Source organism: Bombus huntii, chromosome 6 (assembly GCF_024542735.1).
Source record: "Bombus huntii isolate Logan2020A chromosome 6, iyBomHunt1.1, whole genome shotgun sequence".
In the NCBI taxonomy this organism is placed as follows: Eukaryota; Metazoa; Arthropoda; class Insecta; order Hymenoptera; family Apidae; genus Bombus; species Bombus huntii.
In genome coordinates this window covers 4,705,031-4,714,691 of record NC_066243.1, presented here as the reverse complement: position 1 = coordinate 4,714,691, position 9,661 = coordinate 4,705,031, and positions in this window count along the sequence as shown.

Below are 9,661 nucleotides of genomic sequence, written 5' to 3'. Positions count from 1 at the left end.
TATACCGTTTGCATTAACTTTTATGAAACATCGATTACAGATCTTCGTTACTGAGCGTTCAAGGTGATTATGCCAATTTTTTCAGATCAAGAAATTGATTTAGTTTTGAATAAATGCTAAAACAGTTTCCCGCTGACGAGATTCGGACACCCTATCCTATAGACTGTAGCGTATACTGTTTTAACTTCCCATAATATTACCGTAGCATAGCTTCTTCATTTTTATACCTAACCGTATATTCGGAGTATTATAATATATATGATAAACGTCGTTCAAACGTACTAATCTTACAAAAACGAATGAACGTTCTTTGTTTTCTAGAGATTTCAATTCGCAACGGTTAATCGAGTCTGTCATTCTTTTTCTTTACTATCGTCATTTATTTTCTTTCTTGCCTCTCATCCTTCGATTCGAATTAAATTCACCCGCTGTTTTCTTCCATCCATTCTGTATTGTAATTTTTGTTCAATTAATTCGCTTCATGCCACGAATATGAAGGTCTCGCGGGACTAGACAAATTATAAAATCACAATGGATCTAAATTTCACTGGATTCTACCTACGTAAGAAATGTTATGTTGCCATATGTTCGTAGGTAAAAAACGCATGGTTCCAAAGTGACTTAGCAAAGTGAGTTAATGGTCACGAACTGACAGAACGAATACAAGGTCAATCGCTAATAACATATAATAATAGAAAGCAATTACGTATCTCGACGAATTCCTATTATTCAATCAATATATACTTTACACTATTTATTATACTTATAATATTATATTTGTGGGATGGTGTGACGTTAGGGGAAGACGTGGCTGATTGTTTATAAATGTTGTCAAGATATGTTAATGTTGTCAAGGAGTGTTGTGAGCGTTATCAAGGTTTGTTAAGGGAAAAATGAGCGTGGTAATGCTGTCGGAGTTGAATTAATCGTGGTCGAGAGAAGTTCATCGTGTTGCTGTGACGTAGAAATAGTGATAAGCGAATTCGTGAAACGCGATATTATATTCGATTTTGTGAGAGTGTAACAATATTGTGTTTATCATACTGTCTTTTCTGTTAATTTATAATAAACATTCCTACATATTTATGTTATACTTTATTATGCTTGATTTTTATCAACATTAAGTCGAGAGAATATTTTTGCAAAAGTATAAATTATATCAATCGCTAAATGAAGAAAAACGAATGAATAATTTACATTGGTAGTAACTTGGATAAAGTAATTTTTTAATCGTGGTGTTCCTTATTTTTTATTTATTCTTTCTTTTGTGTTAAGAATAAATTACATCACATTTACACTTATAAGGATTAGAATATTATAATATCATATTTATGTTATACTTTATTATGCTTGATTTTTATCAACATTAAGTCGGGAGAATATTTTTGCAAAAGCAAAAATAATATCAATCGCTAAATGAAGAAAAACTAGTGAATAATTTACATTGGCAGTAACTTGGATAAAATAATTTTTTAATCGTGGTGTTCCTTATTTTTATTTATTTTTTCTTTTGTGTTAAGAATAAATTACATCACATTTACACTTATAAGAATTAAGACCGAGCTAATTTATACACCGATGTTGATTTACTTTTATTCTTCCTCCAGCATATTCTAACAGCAGTCACACTTGTGGGAAAATTTTTTAATGACGAAAGTCCGCGACTGAACTGTAAAGCTGCAAATATCCTCTAACATAGTACAGAAGTTGGCAGACGAATTGGTTTAGGTAAAACCGCGGATAAAACTGATGGTTAATGGATGAATACCGCCAGCTTCTCGATGGAATTTCGTTTTCATGAAAGTTTTGCTATACATCGTAGAGCGTACGGAAGTACGTTTCGACGAAAAATAACAAATCCATCGACTCGTATCTTAAAATTACTCAAAGTCAAAAATTAGAAATCGGACGATTCGCGTTCTTCGACAAGATCATGCGAATCATCCATAGAAATATTTCAGTAATGCTTTGTAAATTTGAATTTCTCCGTGTGTAACAAATTGACAATGATATTAACTTGCTAATAATTAAACAGTTATAGGTTCGCACATCTATGTATTAATTATTTATGCAACACACGCTGACGACGATATTCATAAAAAACCTTGAATATTTATCTCACAAAATTTGCAACGTTACTTTTACAATTTATAACGTTAATATTTCATGTATCTTATCGTTGAATGGTTTCGTTAAAATTACATACATTAATTATCATAAAAACAAAGCGAGTAACAAATAATCGCAAGTGATAATTAATTATAAATTATAATTATAATATGATAATTAAAATATAATTAATAAATATAATTATAAATTATATTATCACTTGATATGTTACAGAATTTAAAAGTTATACATTTTATCAATTCACAGAATAATATATGCCGCGATACGTTTCTATTGTGAGCGTAGAAATAAAAATTCTACGTCCTACCCTCCACCTTTCTCTTTCTGTCTGATTCTTCCTTGCCACGAGTTGAGTCATTCCGTAATGGTATCAAAACGTCTGCGTGACAGGATTCGACAATTCCTGTCTCTGTTCAGCTGTCCGTTAGTCTTAAGAAAACGCCAATAACTCGAATCACGGGCATCGGATGAAGGGAGATCGATGAACGAATAAGAAAGAACGGCGTACTCTTAAATAAAACGTGCCGCTTTCAGGGCAGAGCAAATCGATTCGAAATGAGTCATGGTCATCTAAATCCATATCACGTATGTATATACATATATCTGAGGAAATATGAAACTGTACGATCAGTATAAAACTCTCTTTTTAAATTTCTTGTAGCTTGTATCCTTTCATTCTCTTGTCCAAATATACCGAGATTTATTAATTTATGTTCTCATACAGGTTATTTTATAAATTTCCATACGGATTTAAAGACAGATTGAAATTTGCATCGCGATTTTTCTTAAGCAAATTGTGAAATAAGTTACTCGAGGTTTGTACGATGAGCGCAGTTACAGCAGAATGCGGTGAACTCGAGCGCATCTCCATTTCGTGTGCAATATTTTCGCGATGCAATAAAATATAACGTAAAAGAGTATTAAACAATTCGTAAAGCGAATCTCTCTCTCCTGATCGGCCATTACACGAAAATGGAAAAAAAATACTATAATTTGGAGATTCGGGTTAAGGCAGAATGTAATGGAAAAGACGGCCTTGTTGGTTAATGTTCGATTGCTCGTTAAGTTTCAAGACTGCCGGTAATTAAGACTCCAAGAAGAGGCAGACTTGAAAAAGCTTTTATTCGATATCTTTACGCAGGCACGTAAAATCTTATATGAACTTTCATTTTTCTTAAATAAATAATGACTGGTGAAAATTTCTCTTCTCGCATGGAACTTGGTCAAAATATAATAAACGATATTTTCGTTATTTCGAATTTCCAGAAATTACACAAATTTCGCAATCATATGTAACGATGTACGTCATATCTCTACGTATTTGTATTTCATATTATCAAACGATGTTGTAGTTCTATTATACGTACAATGTAATACGTGTAATAAAATATAATAAAATACTACTACTACTACTATTATTATTATTATTACTAAAGACCTCGGTTAGTTAAAGACTGTAGTATTTTAATATCACTGTATTAGGTTATCCGAGAAGTGTCTTTCTTTTACAGACACATCTATTACAACGACGCATTTTTATACAAACATGAAACCTAGTCTGTCGAACGTTGTGATCTTTATTTCGATAGAACAAAATGGATCATACGTAATTCGATAAAACAATATAAAACGGAAAATGTTGTTTCCATTTTTTCCTTATAAAACGAAAGAAATTTTTTGGATGACCTAATAGTATTTATACTTAAGTGATGAGATCTAACAAGGTGAATAACGTATAGTGTTCCGAAAGGATAATATATAGCTTTATAGTAGTGTTTAATGTTTATAGCTTTCTAAAATATTTTCTCTGAACAGCGCACATGAATCACGAAGAGTATCGGCTATTTATAGGTAACAACCATTATCTAACCGTAACAAGATAATCTAAAAAAGCGTAGGCATCTAATGTGAGAGGCACTGGTGTTGTATATGATTCAACCTCGGGATATCTATTTCGTCACATTAATGATAATATAATTGTACACTGTCACTAGGACTTAATAATCATATACTACGAAAGCAATTAAGAGATGATATATCTAAACATATTAGGAAAACAAATTAAGTAGCAAAGAAATATCGTATGGGATGATATATTAATTAAAGATTTCCATTAAACTGAAGAAGGAAAAAATATATTTTGTTAAGTCCAATTGAATTTTATTAAATTTCATTTGATCGAATCTCATCAATGAAAGAAATCAGTAATTATTTTCGAAGTAACAGTACGTAACAGCAATTAATGAAATGCAATATACATGATTATTTAGGCTTGTATTTTATTCTGAACGATGATGCGCATTCACGTGTACGTCGTTCACGCAATCAGGCTCACCTGCTCTATTTTTCAAAGAATACGTTAACACAAATTAAAAAATAGTTTCTGCTTTCTAATTACGGTGTTTGATTGTCTAACTTTATTCCAGATTAAAATTTATTTTAGCAAGGTCAAGATCTGGGAATTACGTGGAATAAACAGAGGTACATCGAGCTAGTAAAATTGTAGATTACAAGATAGTATGCTACAGTAATCCCATATCGTAATAGCATATACATAATCATATATAGCGAACATCCTATCTATAGTACAGTCAGCTTTGAAAATACCGTTTCACTTGCCATCGCTATACCAAACAGCAGCTCTATTTTTACACTAATGAGAAGCAAATAACGTGTTCTTCGTTGACATAAAATTTAAGGAAATAAAAGTTTCTCCCGGTATACATCGCTAAATATAGTTTCCCTCGCGATTTCGTGCTGGAAGTACCAGCGAAGTCACGTAATTTTTTATTCGACGAGAACGTAGCACAGGACGAACGAAGATCAAGGATACGAGAAATATTGAAATCGCACAAGGTCAAAATAACGATGCAATTCTGTCGCACGACTTCTTCGATGACGCGTGTGACTTCATCCATCTAGACTTCGCTTCGTATTTTATTGCAGAGTAAGAAAATTGCATGACTAAACGCGATCCGTGTGAAATCTCTTGCGTAGAAGCACAGAGAACGAGAAGCGTTCACGAACTCTGAATAAACTGTTAGCTCGGAACGGACGTCGTGATTTGCAGAATTTCTCTCGACAAAATAATCGAAGATCAAGAAAGATCGAAAGAAGATCTAAAAGTAGGACGCTTACGTGGATAAATAAATAAATGAAATAAAACATGATTTTTTAAGTATTACTGAATTATAATATGTCACACGCGTAATTCGGAATACGCTGCCGCGTCAGGACACCTGATTCTTCTTCGTCTTTTGAACACGTTATAAAAGTACTAATAATCTTAGTTACACAGATTAATGTCGCTTAAATCAAACTGACATAACAGCTACGTTAACATTATTCGTCTCTCCGAATGAAACGTCGTTTATTACTTACCTACGTATTTTCTAAAGATTTATATCTTCGAAACCATCGGATTATTCCCATTTCTATTTCTTTACTATCTATTTTACATCAAAGTACCTTTACTTAGCCAGCAAGCGACATAAAAGCCGGGAAATAGGTAAAAGCGGATGATAATCTTCCTGCATACTCTTCCATTGAAATATCAATCAGATATTATGCAATCGAACGAACGATAACAAATAATTAATGCTGCGAGAGAAACAAAATAAGGCGCAACGATTTCAACGGAAACGTATACATATAGAGGACACGGAAACAGGCTAATAACGGGCACGGGGAGAGTTTTCACGAGTCGGCTGGCTCGAGCGACTGCGTGTGCAGACGGTTACGTGACTGCGTGTTACGAATGAAGTCTCCTGCGTAATTCCAGAGGCCATGGTACTTTCGACGAGAGCTCGCGGAGAAGAGAGGATCGCAGAGCGAAGAGGGAACAGCGGAGGGATCGATATGCTTTGGCAGAGTCCATCCACCCCCACGTACTTTCTACCCCTATATCGCCACTACCACTGCCACTACCATCGCCACCTCCACGCCGCCGCCACGATACCGAAACCGCTTTTTGGAGGTGCTCCGTTCGCGTTACAACCCCCAAACGACTCACCTCCGCGCCTCCGAACTCTACCGCCAGCGGGGGTGGTTTATTGATCGCCGTTGGCCACGCCTTCCACCCCTTTACACCACGCCTACGCGTCTCTCCTTTCATCGGAAACGCGAACACGCTGGTGCAGCCGGGTGCACGGCATCCACCACTTCCCCTGCATCGACCTCCACGATTATGAAATTCAGCCGCCAGCAATTTGTACGACCTGCGCCGGTAACTGATCGAATCCCATGCTCCGGCAGAAGCGCCTGCTCTCCACGCACACACCATCTCCCGCACAATGTTTAGAAACAGCGAACTCCGGCTCCGAGGAAATCGTAATTTTCCTTCTTTTCTATTGCGCGATTTTCGTTTTCCCGCAACTTTTCGAAACGAACGAAAGCGAAAGAGGATAAGAATAAAGTTAGCTTCCGAACGAGCATTATTTTTTTAGTGCAATGTCCACGTGGAATTCAGTAACCTTCGTTTGTCTTAAGATATTCAACGATCTCTTTAACGCCTCTTTCGTAGCAGGTGATATTCGAAATGAATTGTCTTGCGTATTAAACAATTGTTTTGTGTAAATTTTATAGACGAAGATACGTACGTCTAGGTTTCGCAGTGAATAGATTGCAAAAATTCGATGATGTTTTCGAGTAGCTACATGCGCTTAAGTACAGTTCACTTTTCACTGAGTGTAGTTGATTTTTTTTTAGTACAACTACACGAACTGATAGAAATTGGATAAAACTTCTATCTCACGCAGGGTTTTTTTTAACAAATCCTAGTTTCATTCTCATAGTATCAAATTTTTGTAGTCACATGAAACTATATATTGTTAAAATTATTCGAAAGTTGATATAATTGAATCATAATTAATTATGTATATGATATCTACGATAAATAGTTTTTATAGTTACTATATATCGTTTGAGACCGGTTTTAATTAATACAAGCTAAAGCGATATTGCAAATGTGATGCACGATTCGAGGTCGCAAATTGCAGGTGCAGGATTGCGTCGATTGGAAATTTACGGAAACATCGATATGTCGAGGAATAGTAATAACAATAATTAAGATCACACGTCGAGATTTCGAACGTCCCGAGTATTATGTCATCCTATAAATATGCAATGCGATCGTTTTCCGTACATTGCGTAAAAATAAAAAATTTTCTGTTGGCGATTGGTCAATGACACAGTCTCTCCAATTTTTTTATAGCTTTTTTATTACTTTTCTACATTAAGTTTTTTAGATCAAATCTCCGATATTAATCATTTGCACTGTTGTACAGCTCTCGAAAAAACCACATTACTTGCAGGATATCTGCTACCTGCCTGGCAATACATTCGATTGGGAATATACTGTGTCGAGTGGAATGATTAACAGCATGTAAAACAGAGTATGATCGATGCGAAAAGTCGATGTCTCGATACTAACATCGTTATTTTCCTACCGATACTCTGAAATTTGGCGGTAGCCAATTTCGCTTGAAAAATATCCAGCTTACCAATCCTGCGTATTTTACCTACGAGCGCTTGGTCAACGATCGATGTATTTATAAACTACGAGATATTTCTCGAACAACAGAAATAAGGTTATTGAGAATGCAGTTTCAGTGACGGAACAAATCAATACACGAGGTAACATAGAAGCAGATTGCTCCCGATTAAACATCAGAGATAAAACAAGTATTTCAATTCGCAAGTATTTTCAGAATAGCGAGAGATATTTGAAAGTACGAAGCTACGAAATTGATGTTACATGTTTAAAAGAAACATAATTTTTCAGTACTTTCTCATCCTACTTCACTGACACCATTGTCGAGTACTTCGTGACAATTTCACAAATTGTAAAAGTAGAATACGGAATACCGTATAACATAAAAATAACAAGTATAACATAAATATAAAAAGCATAGGTTAATAGATAAATATCTTTAAAAAATTCCATAATTGTCTTTCCAAATACCACTGTACCGTTCCACTTTACACAACCATTTCTCGTGTATAGAACGAGATACCCGACGTTTTTCTCACGAAACATTCGTGATGATTTTTATCTTAATAACGAGATCGTGCAATACGTTTCCTTCTGTGTGCGTAAAAATAACCCGAAGGTGAAGGTAACGCGTCCCACCGAAGTGGCAGATATTCACCAACGTCGACATCGTTAGCGAGCACGTTGCCGAAATAACATTTATACGTCCGAGGATTATGGCGATGTTCCGCTAACACAGCAATAGAACGTCAGATTATAGATCAACTGTCATTACTTATGTAAAAGAAGAAGAGCCAAAGTCTCGCGTCATCATCAACTATTACACGGATCTTCGTTAATACAGAATCCGTAATAAAAAATTTCGTGAAATATTCAAAACGGAAGACGACATCGAGTTATTGCGCAAAGTGTTTCTGCGAAGATAAATATTAAATGGGATGGAATAGAAAATTATTTGTAAATTAGATAATAAGTAGTTTATTTCCGATAGGAGCTCCGCATTTGTTCGAAACGAACCAAATGGCCCGCAGAAATATTTTAATTCTTACATTAGAAAATATTTAGTTATACATGTATCGTGTGCGTTATATAAAATATTTCGAAACATCATCGCCACTATAATGGAACGCAACTACCAATGTTATACTGGCAAAATCTGAAACAAATTAGATGATGCATATAGAAGTTACAAGATATTTACTGCAGACATATATTTATTAAAAAATTAATATATAGCGTAATTGCTCCACTGAATAATCAGGTTTATTAATATGATGGCTAAATGACTATTTAAATGCAATTGTGATCTGTACAACATGTACACTTATATTAAATATCTTGCAGCCTCTATGTATATTTTCACACTGATTTCGAGTTTTATCAACATAATCATGATAGTCGATTTCGTTCTCATTATATTGCTAAAGAAACTTCAAAACGTCTCGTGTAATACACGTAACATATTCGAACCTAAATACTTCTGCAAGTGTTTGAATACTTTCGTCAGGCTTATTAACATGATGGGTAATTTACTATTTAAATATCATTCATGATGTCTGTAACATGTGTGCTTACATTAAATATCCTGTACCTTGTATGTATATTTTCATTTTTTCATTCCAAATTTTATCAATATAATCGTGATAATCGAGTCTCGTTACACTGTCTTAAGAAATTTCCAAATGTCTCGTGTAATACACGTAACATATTTGTACCTAAAAGACTTATACAAGTGTTTGAATATCATCCAGGAGGGGAGTTACTGTTTGAACGGCTTAATTTATCCTTTGACCTTTAGCATAATACAACAATCTTATCTAAATATCCCAAGTTTAAGATTTATTATCTTGTTTCGCAACTACAAGCCTTAAATTTCCAGACGACTAGGAAAATACGTTTTGCTACAGTTTTCGGATTATTTTGCTGCTCCAGTTATCGGACTTACATACATACACACATACACACATACATACCTATGTATCTCAAATCCATCTCCATCATTACCAAACGGGGCTGAATCAGCGGTGCAATAAACTTTGA